At 40.7% G+C, this 14878-nt stretch overlaps 1 protein-coding gene across 1 annotated transcript in view; it reads left to right on the forward strand.

Annotated features, from left to right (window-relative positions):
• The first annotated feature begins 4562 nt into the window (after positions 1 to 4562).
• Positions 4563 to 14878, forward strand: part of LOC126109637 (intermediate filament protein ifa-1) — a 59790-nt gene continuing 49474 nt past the window's right edge. Inside the window, exon 1 of the mRNA XM_049914684.1 lies at positions 4563 to 4672. The gene's annotated coding sequence lies outside the window, so the exon portion shown is untranslated. The remainder of the gene's footprint in view (positions 4673 to 14878) is intronic.

The following is a 14878-nucleotide window of genomic DNA, read 5'->3' on the forward strand; positions in this document are numbered from 1 at the left end:
GTGTTGTATGGAATGAAATGTGTGATGAATATTAGTACAAAAAAGAAACCATAACAAACTGATCATACGGTCGCTACTCTGATTGTACTCTTCTGTTCCCTCTAGGGTAATTGTTCGTGTGCACAAATGTGAGAGCAGTTGTATATGTTTACCAGAGGACGAAAACAAGGTGTAAACAGCCTGATGCTGGAGACTGCAATGCCAAGCAGAGGTAGATATTTGCCACATGCCTTGCCAGTGAACTGAGCTCTTCTATCCTAGATGTCTTAAATATTGAAAGCCTTATTTTAATATCTTGATAGATAAAAAGATACACACAGCAAAGTACTTGTTCCTTTGTTTGCTATAGGTACTAGTCAATAAGTATGCAATGTATTTTAATCCTTAGTCAAATCTAGTTGAAAAAAATGAGGAATGTGTTGTGGAGAACTGTGGAATATTTCTGCTTCAGTCTCCACTGTTTCATGAAGCTCCAGCAGGTAGCAGTACTGTATGTTGCCCTCAAAATGGCATCTCTAACAGGAGTGCGTACCAAGCAGAGAGCTGTCCTTGAGTTTCACTCGGATGAAAACCAAAGCAGCCCAGATATTCTTAGGCACGTGAAGAATGTCTATGGAGACTGGCAGTGAACAAAAACAGGGTAAGTCGGGCGAGGCATCTGTCATCCCAACAAGGTTGCACAAACCTGTCTGATCTCCTGCATGCCAGCCGGCTGCACACAAATGTGATCCCTGCATGTCAGAATGTGCAGAGAAACACATTGAAGACAATCAACGGATCACTATTGGACATTTTGCTGCTCAACTGGATGTCTGTTGGTAGTGCTGACATACTGACTCGGCAGTTTTGGTATTCATAGGTTTGTTCCTGCTGGATTCCTTACCACTTAACTGAAGACCATCTGTGCACAATTGCTTTTGTGTTATGATCATTTTTTGTTGAACATCATCACAAGCGGTGAAACATGGGTTCGCCACTTTGAACTGGAAACAGAACAGCAATGCAAGAAGTGGTGCCACACCACCTTTCCTATGAAGAAAAAGTTCAAAGCTGCATCTCCAGCCAGTAAAGTCACAGCAATGGTCTTGTGGGGCTCAGAAGCGTAAATTCAGAAAGCGACTTCAGAATGTTCGTCGTCCCAAAAATGCAAACGAACTGCTACTACTCCGTGACAGTGCAAGGCTTTCCACAAGTCTGCCCACATGAGAGGCACTCACGAAACTTCATTGGATGGTTCTTCCTCATCCATTCCACAGCTTGAATCTCAAATCTTCCATCTGTTTGCACTCCACGGGAAGCAGTACGTGGAGGGTGGGGAAGTTATTGATGGAGCAAGACGTTGGCTCCAGCAGTGACCAGTAGAGTGGTTCCATTCGAACATACAGGCCCTCCTAGTAAGGTGGCGCAAGGTTCTTGTATTGAACGGAGATTATGTTGGAAAATAGCATTTTGTGACCAAAAGAGTGGGGAATAATATAGTTTGTTGGAACCCAGAATAAAACTAACATGCTTTCAGAACATCTTTTATATAATTTACAGTAAACTTCGATATCTACATCTACATGGATGCTCTGCAAATCACATTTAAGTGCCTGGCAGAGTACTTATCGAGCCACCTTCACAATTTTCCATTATTCCAATCTCATAGTGTGCGCGGAAAGAAAGAACACTTGTATCTTTGTGTACGAGCTCTGATTACCCCTGTTTTATCGTGGTGATCGAGTCTCCTTATGTAGGTCAGTGTCAACAAAATATTTTCTCATTCGGAGGAGAAAGTTGGTGATTGGAATTTCGTGAAAGGATTCTGTCGCAATGAAAAACGCTTTTGTTTTAATGATGTCCGGCCCAAGTTCTGTATCATTTCAGTGACTCTCTCTCCCATATTTTGCAATAATACAAAATGCTCAGCAGCAGATATGACGTATTTTGTTTAATATCTTGCTTAACTGATGGGTCAAGTCTTTCACGAGAAATGTATTTGAAATTTTCTCTCTGCCACTATCCTTTGTTTTCTTGACACACGGGCCTATTCTAAATAGGTGCAACTTTGGTTTGTAATGGTGTCAGATTAGTTTGCAAGTGGGAAGAAGAAAGACCGTATGCAGCTGAACAGTTAGCAAAGGCATTCATGGACAACTTTGTATGTGTATTTTTTATATTTCTCGAGTGGATTCTACACAAATTTGTGTCTGTGAGTCAATATTATCAAAGCAAGAAATGAGTAATTTGCTCTTTGCACGATAGAATGTGCAAAACATACAAAGAAATCCTTCTCTGTTATATGTCTCCTGATTATATCACTAAAACTGATTTGACAGACATACATCCAGCAAACCCAGCCCAACTTGTGCCTTATACGCAAATGTATTTAGGTGTAGGTGTGATGGATTTCATGAGCCAATCTGAAAACATCTCACAAAAATCTAAAGTGACTTATTTCTACTACAGAGTGCAACAGTTTCTTATAGTATCTTGTGAAATAAAAAAGCGGTATGATTCCAACAATTCTGTTCTAAAAATGTTGGGTTGGTTAACACCAGAAATAGCATTGTCAAAAAGTGCTACAAGGCCGTCAACGCTTGTTCCACTTATAAAGTTGGTTCAGAGGATTTCTCCAAAAGACAAAAGGCTTATGCAAATGATTGATGATCAGTGGAGAGCATTGCCACATGCAGAATTTCCCGAAAATGTACGTTCTAAAGAGGTGGACGAATTTTGGGTGTTCATAAAGAACGCTAGGGACCTTCATGGTAACCAAGAGTTCCTCCAAATAGGAATCTTTGTGCTAAGATATATTAGTTTTACCACATTCTAGTGCTGATTGTGAGCGGGTCTTTTCAAAAATGAATCTAGTGAAGACACCATTGAGAAATAAGTTACATTCGGGTACAGTCAGCGCAGTAATGCTCACTTCCCAGCGTGTGAAGAATTGTGTTATTGTTCGAACCAACCAGTGCAATGATTGCATCAATGAACACTTCGAACATTTATGCCAAGAAGAAGTAATCTCATCGGCATAGTGACGCCGATGTGGAGTTCGACAACTTAGGGCGAGTTTAATTATATTATTATTTTTAATTATATTACGTACACAGTGCTACTTTTCGTTCGGGGTTAGCGAATTTGCCTTGCATAAAATCTGTGATGCTTTGGACACTTCCGAATTTATCTGGTTGTGAACGTATTTTTAGTACTTAGCATCGCCATTAGAGACGTTTTGATTCGTAATTAGGAGGTTTTATGGATAAACATTTTAAAAGATGAGAAGACTTTGCCATTCGCGATTGACAACGAATATTGTGTACGTCATATTATCAGCATTATTGTTTTTGTTTTTTTTTTAAGATTATCAATATAAGATAATTTTAGATAAAAAACGATAATTTTAAATACAAAATGCCATAATTTTATCTTCTGGGGTTGGCAACGCTGATTCTAAATAGGTGCAACTTGGGTTTCTAATGGTGACAGGTTTGTTTGAACCACATGAGAGGGCCACGGAAACGCTGGGGGAAAAAAAGAAAGAAATACCGCATGCATATAAAGGAGTCATGCGCAAGCGTGTTTGCGCCAGCGTGCACAAATTTATCGCGCCTCCACTTATCAAGCATAAGTTTGTCAGAAAATTTCGAGCTCAGACGACGATGCGTCGGCTTTGGCAGCCATTTTGTACGTTACGAAAAAAAAGACAAAAGGGGAAACGTGATATTTGGAGTAAAGGAACGGAAATATTATTCCCACATTAACTATTCGCAGTAGACACGCTGCGGAACTCTAGAACATAATGCAACTTAACTGGACCAAATAGAAAATCAAATCACTGACGAATGCTTGCTCAAGTCTCCCTATTGTTGGTACACATACATACGCCTGAATGCTGGCACAAGCGTGCATAATCGAAATTCGATCAAGCCGCGTGAACACTCCCACTGCTACGCAAATGTATCCTACACAGGATCAAGAATGCTTGACAAGCACGTTTGGCTGCCTTGAGCACGTAACTGTCAAAGCGTCTGCGCAATAAATGTAATTCTGTGGCGCAAGGGCGTGACCATGCTATTGGCCTGACGCTAGAGTTTCTTCGCCGCGACAGTAGTTGGGAGTGGGTATTGTCTGATAAAATAGCTATTTCAAAACGTCTATACTGTTCTAGTGCGGTATCCTTGTGGGCTCCCAAAATGCTGTGATTTTTTTCCTCTGCTAAAAAATCGTACGATTTTGTAATTAGACAACTGCCAGATTTGCGTGGGATTTCTACAAGCAAAGCTGGAAGCATACCACTTCCGCGTTACTGGTATTTACATGTCACAGCATTCATCCATCTATTTAATGACAATCATGCCGCCGCCTCCTCCCCCCCCCCCCCACCCACTTTCCCCGCCCACACACACAGAACTGATATGATACATTTGCGACAGTTGTTTGTGTGATATGCGTAGGTATCATTCGCTGATCATTCTAAACGGAACACTTTTGGACTGCTTCCTCGTGGACGTAGCTTGCTTTGCGTCATGTTTATCCCCCTCTCGCAGCTTCTGTCTGCCTCCAACCCGTTCTCTAAACTTAGCTCCGAGACGGCGTAGTATTAATAGAAAACTCAGTAGCGTACACAGAATGTAGTTTGGTACCAGCGAACGCTGTGTGTGGAGATCTGCTGCGATTGTGTCTGAAGGTTAGTGTACATAGGCGCATTAGAAAGCATCTTCTACAAACTTGCTCCCGAGCTGTAAACATTGCTCTTAAGAATCGAGTGCGGCTAATGCTGGCCTCTTAGTTACCACGTAGCGTACTGGGAGTGATATTGTAGTGAATTTGAATCGCCTTGCTTTGTAACAAAATAAAGATGAGTGTGTGAAGTAACAACTTTTAGTTGAAGATAATGGTTGATGCCCGATATAAGGCAATAATGGCGTGTCATTGTTTCGTGTCGAAAAGAACCGCAACAGTTAGCGTTTCAAAACTGTCATTCACCTCCGCAGTAGAAAAACTATCAAGATGTACTTAAAGACGGCTATTTGCTTTTCCCGCGATTTCGAGTTCAGTAATTTTGTGAAGTTTAATTTTACAACCGCACCAGAACAACGCACCTACTCTGGAGGAAAGATCGCACATGATACTGCACACGTGCTTAAATGTTTAGTCGGCGGACACGTGAATCTTTCAGGAGCTATATCTTACAACGATAAATTAATTCATCACAGAACACCGCAGTGGAATATACATGGCTGGTCATTTCACAACCCGATGATATCAGCGTTTTGGAGTCTAAATGCTCAGATAATCTTTGACGCTCTCTCTCTCTCTCTCTCTCTCTCTCTCTCTCTCTCTCTCTCTCTCGAAACGCGCGGAGATGAAAAAATGCACACTCATTGAACGAAAATGCCCTCCAAAGAAGGGTAATTTCTCGAGGATGATTGCAATTACGAGATAGGTTATCATTAACCAACGAGTTTACGTTGTTTTATGCATGCCCCATAATGTTTCCCCTTTCAAAAACCCGTTGCAATACTCTTTCCCATCATTTTCTTTCTCTGTTTTACAAAGTGAGCTTTGATTCTGAAGTAACTTATATAACAGTACAACACGTCAAAACCTTTTTGATACATTGAGTACAGAAATTAAGTAACTATTAGTACCTTCAAGCGGCATTTCCCAAATTAGTAAGCAAGCAAGCAAGCTTGCAGGTACCAGTAGCTACATACGTTCTCTGTTTGATGTTTGACACATTGTACTGGTAAATAAATTATTTAGTCTAAATAAGATAAGATATGATTAAAGGATTGCCGTGGCAAGTGTCTGGTCATCAAGAGATCGTGTGATTGGATACTGGTAATGCAGGTTGTACGGGGCTGGAATATAGTAGCCCTTCTTGTTGCACAATATATGCGAACAGTTACCTATGTGAGAAAATTCTACTGTTCTCTATGATATAAATTCACCTTCATACTTTTCTATTTATTTCATTGTCAGCTTGCTGATTCAACTGATACATAATCTTATAACTAGGAGACTAGGCATACAACATGTGCAGCTGTTCAGTCATGGTCACTTAAATTGTTAGTTCAGTGGTTGAGGATTGATTTGTTTTTGTAGCATTGTAATTTAGTTAAAATAATAGATCAACATCCCAGTTCAGATTCTGTGTGGGCTTCTTTTAAGATATAGCAAATGCAAGTGGTGAAAAACTCTTGGGTGGCAGTTCTAAAATCAGATATGTACACATTACGCTGTTAATCTGCATATACCTGCCTGTTAACCAGGCAGGCAAGTTGCTGCACGTTATCAGCAGAATTGGCAGGCTGCCTTACTCCTGTCCAAGCCAATGTATGTCCAACTGAAGCAGGCTCAAGGATTTTTGCTTGTCTGCCCATCTTCCCACTGTGCTACAGTATGTAGCAATTTATTATGGTATGATTTCAATGGACTGTTATGAATAGGGTTGGGAATTCAATGAAAAGCCTTTTTTATCCAAGTATCACAAGGCAAGGCCCATTGAAATGTATATTCATTTTGTGTCATTGTAGGCTACAAAATGGTGGATTTTATTTGCCCTTTTGAGTGTCTTTTGTGCTTATTTATTTATTTTGCTATGAGAAGTTTTCTCTAGAACTTCACCGTTTTTCGACTAGTACTGGAAATTCTCTATTCGAACCATCATCACGTAGCTTTAATACATGTTTCCTGTAGTAAGCAGACCCATCTCTGAAAGTAAGCAGACCCAGCTCTGAAATTTGAGATCCTTTACACCAAAGAACCTGAAAATGTCTATTACACTGCAACACCAACTAAAGTAAGGTTTTGAAAGTCTAGTTTCTGTAACCTCAGGGTTCTGCAACTAAATATGGCCCCAGTTATACCAGTTTTAATTACTTTTTCCAGGATGTGTATTGTGAGTTTGCTGAATTCATTCTAACTTCCCCAGATGCATTTCAGCAAACATGAAGTTAGTTTTTTTATTATGTTAATTTAAGAAAGTATGTGTCTGAAAGAAGAAGCTTTTCTTTTGTACTAAACTCTCTTTATGCTATATTGCATACTGACAGAATGTAGTTTTTAATATCCACTGAGTCATACTTTTTTCCCATTTCAATGTTTGCCCTAAATTTAGAAAGTCTATGCACTGCTAAATTGCCTCAAGTCCTTAGCATACATTTCAGTATACTTGTCAGCCCCTAAATGTACATCCTCTTCCAAAATATGGTTTGGAGTGAGGAAACTGCTGGTCAAATTTACAGATACACTGTAACATACCTGAGGCTTCCCAGTAAGTGTATGGTAAGTTTTTACACAATATGCATTGTGAGACACTCCCTATTTATTTGAAACTGTCTCATAAAAACATGAAAACATTTCCCCTACTGGACTATGGATTCTTTTCATGACTGATTTATATTCCCCAATTCTAAATTTCTCCTCAATCTCCTGTAAGTTTGGTTTGTTTCTTTTGCTGCTCCAACTGTTACGATAACTGAGCTACAGTGAAACTTCCTATGCAAACATACATCTGGCTAGTGATGTTGGACTGATAGTGCAACCTGTTGTGAGTTGCAGCAGGCTGAACGGATCCCATAAAGCTTGTCAGGCTTGCGTCAACCCTAGTTAGCATGCTTTAACCACAGTATTACTCTTATTTCTCCGTTGTGGCAGGTTGAGCTGCTTTAATGGTTGTGGTGGAGATAGGGGGCAGGTAGGCTAGAATGGGAATTTGTACACCTCTGGTTAAAATACCACGACATTTCAACAAGCATCATACTCTTCATCTTCTGGTGACAAATTTGCCAGAATTATGACACTCTCTGAAATGTCATGGCATTTTAGCAGTGCCACCTGGCTGGAAAATCCAAGAGCTTTTCATCAGTAGTACACAGGGGTAAAGTCTACATGCATACAAGTGCTAGGATGATTCCTTCAATAATGGAATAGCTGATTTTCTTATCCTTTGACGAATGATTAGGGTTAGCACTCAATTTCAATCTCTCTCTCTCTCTCTCTCTCTCTCTCTCTCTCTCTCTCTCCCCCTCTCCCTCTCCCCCCTCTCCCCCCTCTCTCCCCCTCCCCCCTCCCTCTCCCCCTCCCTCTCTCTCTTTCCCCCATGTCAGTAGACTGTCAAATCTAACCTACTGTTCCTTTAATTAGTTTAATCAAGGTGAATTTACTTGAACGTTTCATTACCGGTACTTATAACTTATCGTGATGTGGTTGCAAATTAGGTTTCTTTGCACTTGTGTAAATAAAGTTCTCTCCGATACCACTACCAAGACATAAATGTGATGCCATTGTATTACAGTAGGCACATACACCAAAGAGCCAAAACATTGTGTCCACTGCTCACCACAGTATTCAAGGCCACCTGGTGATGTTGCAGTCACGTGGTGCATGTAATAAAGTATGTAATGGATATATGTGGAGCTGAGATGAATGAGCAGTCATTTTAGGTGGAGAAATCCACTAACATAAGTGACTTTGAAGACAAATTCATAGTTTTGTTGCTCTATACCTGGTAATGGGTATCTCTTAAGCAGTGAAGTTACTTGAATGCTACTGACATAAGTGGCTTGTCTGCTCTGTAAAGCAGACTGGGCAGAGATGTGTTGCCGCCGTGCCCACAGTGTACAATGTCGGTGCAGGCACAAATGTTTAAGACCACACTATTCGTCACATGTTGTTAAACGTGGGACTTTGCAGGAGGTGGTACATACATGTTCCCATGTTGACCAAACGACATTGTCATTGGACTTTGGAATAGCAGAAAAATGTTGCCTTGTTAATGGCTACAGGAGAGCTTTGCCAACAAGCAAGTAATAAAGATTTTCATCTAGCGGTAACAAGAGCAGAGTTCCTTTCTACAATAACTGCTCAGGAGTCAGTGACTCCTGGAATGATTGAAGGCTGAAGTATTAGTTGAGGCTGTTGTGGAAACCTCTAAACATAAGCACATGACATTTTATGTGTTAATATTACCACTCTAGGAGTTATCATTATTTAAAAATGAGTGTAAAATCTTTTCACATGCGGCTTGCATCCTCACAATGATTGGTTTTTGTACTACCTACAAAGAACAATAATTGCTTTTCGAAAATACTGGAATTCACAACCTCACTCCCCAGAATAGTAACACCTAATTAGTTTCTGCTGCTAATGATAAAATTCAATTTCTTTATATCTTAGTGTTAGAAAGCACAAATAATTTATAACAGTTTAACAACAGGCTGTGATTAGTACATATTTAATAGCTGCTTCACTTTTTTGGTGGCTATCTTGATTCATTCCTTATTTCTAGAAGTTCTGCTTCATCACAGATTCCAGAAACGTCAGTCATGTGAAATGCAAACTGCACTTTTCTCACATGACATCCTGAATGTCACAGAACAAGGCAGTCAGGTGGATGCAGTATTTCTTGATTTCTGAAAAGCATTTGACTTGGTACCACACCAATGATTATTAACAAAACTACTATTATATGGATATCAAAATTTGTGACTGTACAGCAGAGTCCTCCTAATCTGAATGCCGGTAATCCGAACATTCAGTTAATCCAAACATGAAAAATGTTAGTCTAAGTATGGAAAACTGTGTGGTAAATTGCTGTACATACATACTATTTTAATTTACACTGTACAGTAAACATTTATTAGAAAAATTAGCAAGAAAACATTAGGTTTAAACAATGCATAACAGTAAAAGAAAAGCTGTCAAACTTACTAAAATACAGTGGACATTTTATCTCTGCTTTTTAGATGACAAAAACTCAGTCGTTTTTTGGCGTAATGGCACGTAGTTGCACCATCATCTCATAAACATCAAATAAGCATGTGTAGCAATGGGCTGTTGCTCCAAATAACGTTGCGCAAGGTCAAGGGCTTCTGCTGTGGCACTGTGTGGCACCAGCTCTCCTTCGTCGCTTTCAGGCTCATTGTCACGTCCGTCACAGCAGTCCACTTCTTCCAGGTGTCTAGTCACAGCAGCAACTGAATCAGCATTAGTAAGGTTCTCCACACATGCCCATCCGCTGCCATCCTCTCATCTATGTCTCCTTCACTAGCTTCTTCACATCCAGGGACTGTCTGTATCATTTGTAGTATATTTTCCTCTGCATTTTCGACTATGTTGTCCTGAAATTCAAGAGATGTCCACAGTTTTCTCCATGATTTTCTCAGAGTATTTTCTGGAATATTCTGCCATGCCTCAGCGACCCAATAAACAACATCCTTCACATTGGTCTTATTTTGTCTACTAAAGGAATGCTATCATCTTGGATCAGCATTCTTAAAAATTGTTTTCTGTAAATCAGTTTTAATGTATGCAGTACACCCTGGTCCATCGGCTGTAGAAGTGGTGTAACATTTAGCAGTAAAAACTTCGTCACAATTTCTCCATCACATAATTCTTCAGTGCTGGGGTGAGATGGCGCGTTATCAGTCAAAAGGATTGCACGCAGAGACAAGTGATTTTCCTTAGAAAACCGTTGAATAGAGGGAACAAACTGACCGTGAAACCATTCTATGAACAGCTTACTATCCATCCATGCTTTTTTTCTGGTTGCGATAATATACGAGCAGGGACTTCATGTTGCAGTTTTTAAAAGATGTGGGCCTAGCAGATTTGCCGATCAGCATTAAAGGCAGCTTGTGATTACCAGCAGCGTTGCTGCATGCTAATAAAGTCACACGATCTTTGCACATTTTAAAGCCAGGAGTATGGTGTTCTTCTTTTGATGTCAAGCTTTTTGTTGGCAATGCCCTAAAATTAAGGCCAGTCTCGACAGCGTTATAAATTTATTGGGGGGAATACTTTCCCTCTCTTAATTTTTTTTCAAACTCACCCAAGTTGTATTCCTTCACTGCATCATGGTCAGAAGAAAGCTTCTCTCCAGTAATTGTTAGCTGATGGATTCCATGACGTTTTGTGAATCTGTCCAACCAACCCGTACTTGCACAAAAAGACTCATCACGATTCATTAACTTTTTCATGTAAACAGCCTTGTCCTGAACCAGTGCTCCACTCAAAGGAGTTCCCCTTTCTCTTTCCTGTACAAACCTTAGGAAAAGAGCTTCATCCACTTTACCGTACTGGGACTGCTCCAAATTCTGCCGAATTTCAAGTGTTTTTCCCGAAGACGTTGCACAGGACTGTTCAAGCTTCACTCTGTTCTTCTTCCAATCACAAATGGTTGCTTTACCAACACCCAGTTCTGTTGCCAGTTTAGATACATTCTCACCATTGTCTGACCACTTCAAAGCATTCAGTTTTTCTTTGAGAGTTAACGTTTTATGTTTCTGATTACTCATGGCGAAAATACATACACCACTACACCTGAATGAGTACAATACAACTGTTACGCATGCCAGCGATCGATAACTAACATAACCAAGTGCTTTGCGAGCCAACTGGCATGACCTCAGACACTACAACGGTCTCAACAATGCACAACAACAAGGGCAGGGAGTGAGAGTGAGCCATTGTTCCCACAGTTGTTACCATGGTGTACCTACTTATCTGCTTGGTATACTTCATTCTAGAAACTCATCACTGTAATTCCTGCTAATCCGAACAAATTGGTAATTTGAACAACGTCCGGTCCCAATTAGTTTGAATTAACAGGACTCTACTGTACCAGTGAAAACAATCAATTATTGACAAAGTTATTTAATTGGAGAGAGAAAAAATCTACTCACCAAGTTGCGGCAGGATATACACATAATAGATGGTTGCCATTGGCAAGCTTTTGGAGCCAGTGGTTCCTTCTTCACGCAGAAGGGTGGAAGGGGAAGGAAGAAGGGTGAAGGAAAAGGACTGGAGAGGTCTAAGAGAAAGGTTAGATTTTGGGAAAATCAACCAGAACTGCAGGTCAGGGGAGACTTGCCATACGGGATGAGAAGGAAAGCCTGATTGTTGGGGATTGCATTGGTTGAAAACCTGAGAGCTTAAAGGTTTGCATTGTAATTAACAGAGGTGGAAGGGGGTGGTGAAAAATAGGCAGCAAAGACAATGAAAGATGTAAAAAACTAAAACAAAGTGAAGCAATGAGTAGTTACAGTGCAGAATTGCTCACATGGAAGAAATTAACATAAATCAAGGCCAGGTGGCTGGCGAGAACCAGGGATATGTTGTAATGCTAGTTCCCACCTGCGGAGTTCTAAGAAACTGGTGTCTGGGGGAAGACTCAAGATGGCACGCGTGGTGAAACAGGTGCCGAGGTCACGAATGTCATGTTGTAGAGCCTGCTATGCAACAGATTATTGGGAGTTGTCAATATACATCCTCTGCCTATGCCCAATCATCCTAATTGATAATTTGGTGGTAGTCAGCCGATGTAGAAGGCCAAATAGTGTTTACATAATAGCTGGTATATAATATGTCGTTTCACAGGAATTCTCTCTATGAAAGTATGTGTCTTGCCAGTTACAGTGCTATTATAGGTGGTGGTAGGAGGGTGCATAGGGATAGTCCTGCAGCGGATGGTCACAGGGGTAGGAGCCATAGGGTAGGGAGATGGGTGCAGAAGGACAAGAATATTAAGAAATTAGAAAGAAATTTAATTGGGGGAAGGAAAATTTTACATGGCCCTATTCCGAATCCCATGCCACTTTGATGTTGATCTCATCCTCACTGAAGGCAAGCTACACACTTCCGTCCACATTAAACCTACCAACAAACAACAGTACTTACATTTTGGCAGTTACTATCCATTCCATGTCAAACGTTCCCTCCCATACAGCCTTGGTATCCAAGGCAAACGTATTTGTTCGAATGCAGACTCTTCACAGCAATACACGACCATTCTCATCCCAGCCTTCACTGCATGTAATTACCCCACCACCCTAGTTAAAAAGCAGATTTCCCGGGCCATCACATCCAATCCTGGTACTGCTGATCCCTCCACAAAATAGCTTCGTAGCACACCATTGGTGACACAGTATTATCCTGGTCTGAAATGTGTTAATCAGCTACTTCAACAGGGCCATGACTTTTAAAAGCATGTCCTGAAATGAGATCCATTCTGTCTGAAATTTTGCCCACCACACCTAGAATAGCTTTCCATTGCCCTCCTAATCTCCACAGTATTCTTGTCAGACCCTACACTCCTTCTGCACCCATCTCCCAGTGCTACAGCTCCTTCCCCTGTGACTGCCCCAGCTGCAAGACTTTCCCTATGCACCCTCCTACCACCTCCTATAATAGCACTGTAACTGGTAATACATATACTTTCAAAGGGAGAGCCCCTGCCAAATGACACGTTGTATATCAGCTATTATGTAAACACTGTTTGGCCTTCTATATCAGTATGACTACCACCAAATTATCAATTAGGATGAGTGGGCATAGGTAGAGGATGTATATTGGCAACTTGCAATATCCTTTTGTGGAGCATGCTCTACAACATGACATTCGTGAACTCGGCACCTGTTTCACCACATGCGCCATCTGTATTCTTCCCCCAGACTCCAGTTTCTCAGAATACCAATTACGAAATTCTGAAAAACTGGAATTGGCTGATGCTTGAAGATAGGCACCAATTATCCCACACAATCCTACTAACAAAATTTGAGAAACAGTATCAAGTATTCCTCATACCTCTATGTATTGCTCCCACAGGGACTATGAAGGCAGGATTAGACTTATTACACACACAAAGCCATATAAGCAGTTATTCTTCCTGCCCTCCATACTCAGTTGAAACAGGAAGAATCCATACATGTGGTATCATGCTAAGTATCTTCTGAGATGCACTTCACAATGGTTTCCAGAGTATGTATGCAGATGTAGATGAAACCAGCAGAACACTGTCTTAATATATATAAAGCTGAGACTTTGTACATATATCTGGAAACTGCTCCCAGGCCCCCCAGACCGAAGTGGACCAAATGTGGCACACAAACTACTTGCCCTGACGGGATCTACATAGAGGGTTAATAATGGTCAAGTTATGATATTTATGGAGATACAGGAATGCAATGTTTTTTATTTTATTTATTTTTTAGCCACTGCCATATATGCTGCCCTGTACAACAGATGCATTGTGTGGGAATGGTATTGACCTGCTCTGCAGGGCGGCCTACATGTCAGGGACAAGAAACAGTTTTCCAACCCCCAGAATGCAGGCTGCCCATCACTGTGTTGTGTCTTTGTGTCATTTTTTACACAGCAGGCACCTGCATCTTTATAGGTGGTATCGGTCATTATGGGAATGAGAACTGCGAGTGTGTGGATTTACAGAACTACTGGATGGTTATAATTAAAGTGCAGCTACTCGCAGAGATCCAATGTGGGCTGTAATTATCATATGGCAGCGAAACTTGGTTGATATTTAAATGCATTGACACGGATCTGATGTTTGCTGGAAAGAAATTAGTACCAATTTTGGTCACCAAGTGCAAATCTGGTGTAGCGAATGCAAGAAAAACATATAGAAATGTTTCCATATGTAATGGATTAGGAACAGGATGTGGGGAGAAAGATCAAACAAGTGAGAAAGGCATAATGTTGATTTTATAATTAACTACCACTTATACAGTTTATTCAATATGACCAACTGAGACATCGATGAGGTGCTGTGCAGCTCCAGATTTGCACCTGGTGGCCAAAGTTTGATCTAACTTTTTTCCAGTGTAAATCAGTTCCGCAAAATGCATTAACATATCTACCAAGTTTGTCTGCCATATGATAATTACAGCCCACTAGACCTCCGTGAATAGCTGCACTTTAACTATAACCATGTGGTCCAAGGTTGATTATTTTGTCTGCCCTGTTCTTAGCCTTTGCATATGGTTTACCCTTGGCACCAGAGGACTCTTCAAGAACTGTGCTGTTTGCTGATGATGCTAGCATACTGATAAAGAACACAAACACGTCCTTACCAGATAAAGCCAAGAGCATA

This window comes from Schistocerca cancellata, chromosome 12 (genome assembly GCF_023864275.1).
Source record: "Schistocerca cancellata isolate TAMUIC-IGC-003103 chromosome 12, iqSchCanc2.1, whole genome shotgun sequence".
NCBI classification, from domain to species: domain Eukaryota; kingdom Metazoa; phylum Arthropoda; class Insecta; order Orthoptera; family Acrididae; genus Schistocerca; species Schistocerca cancellata.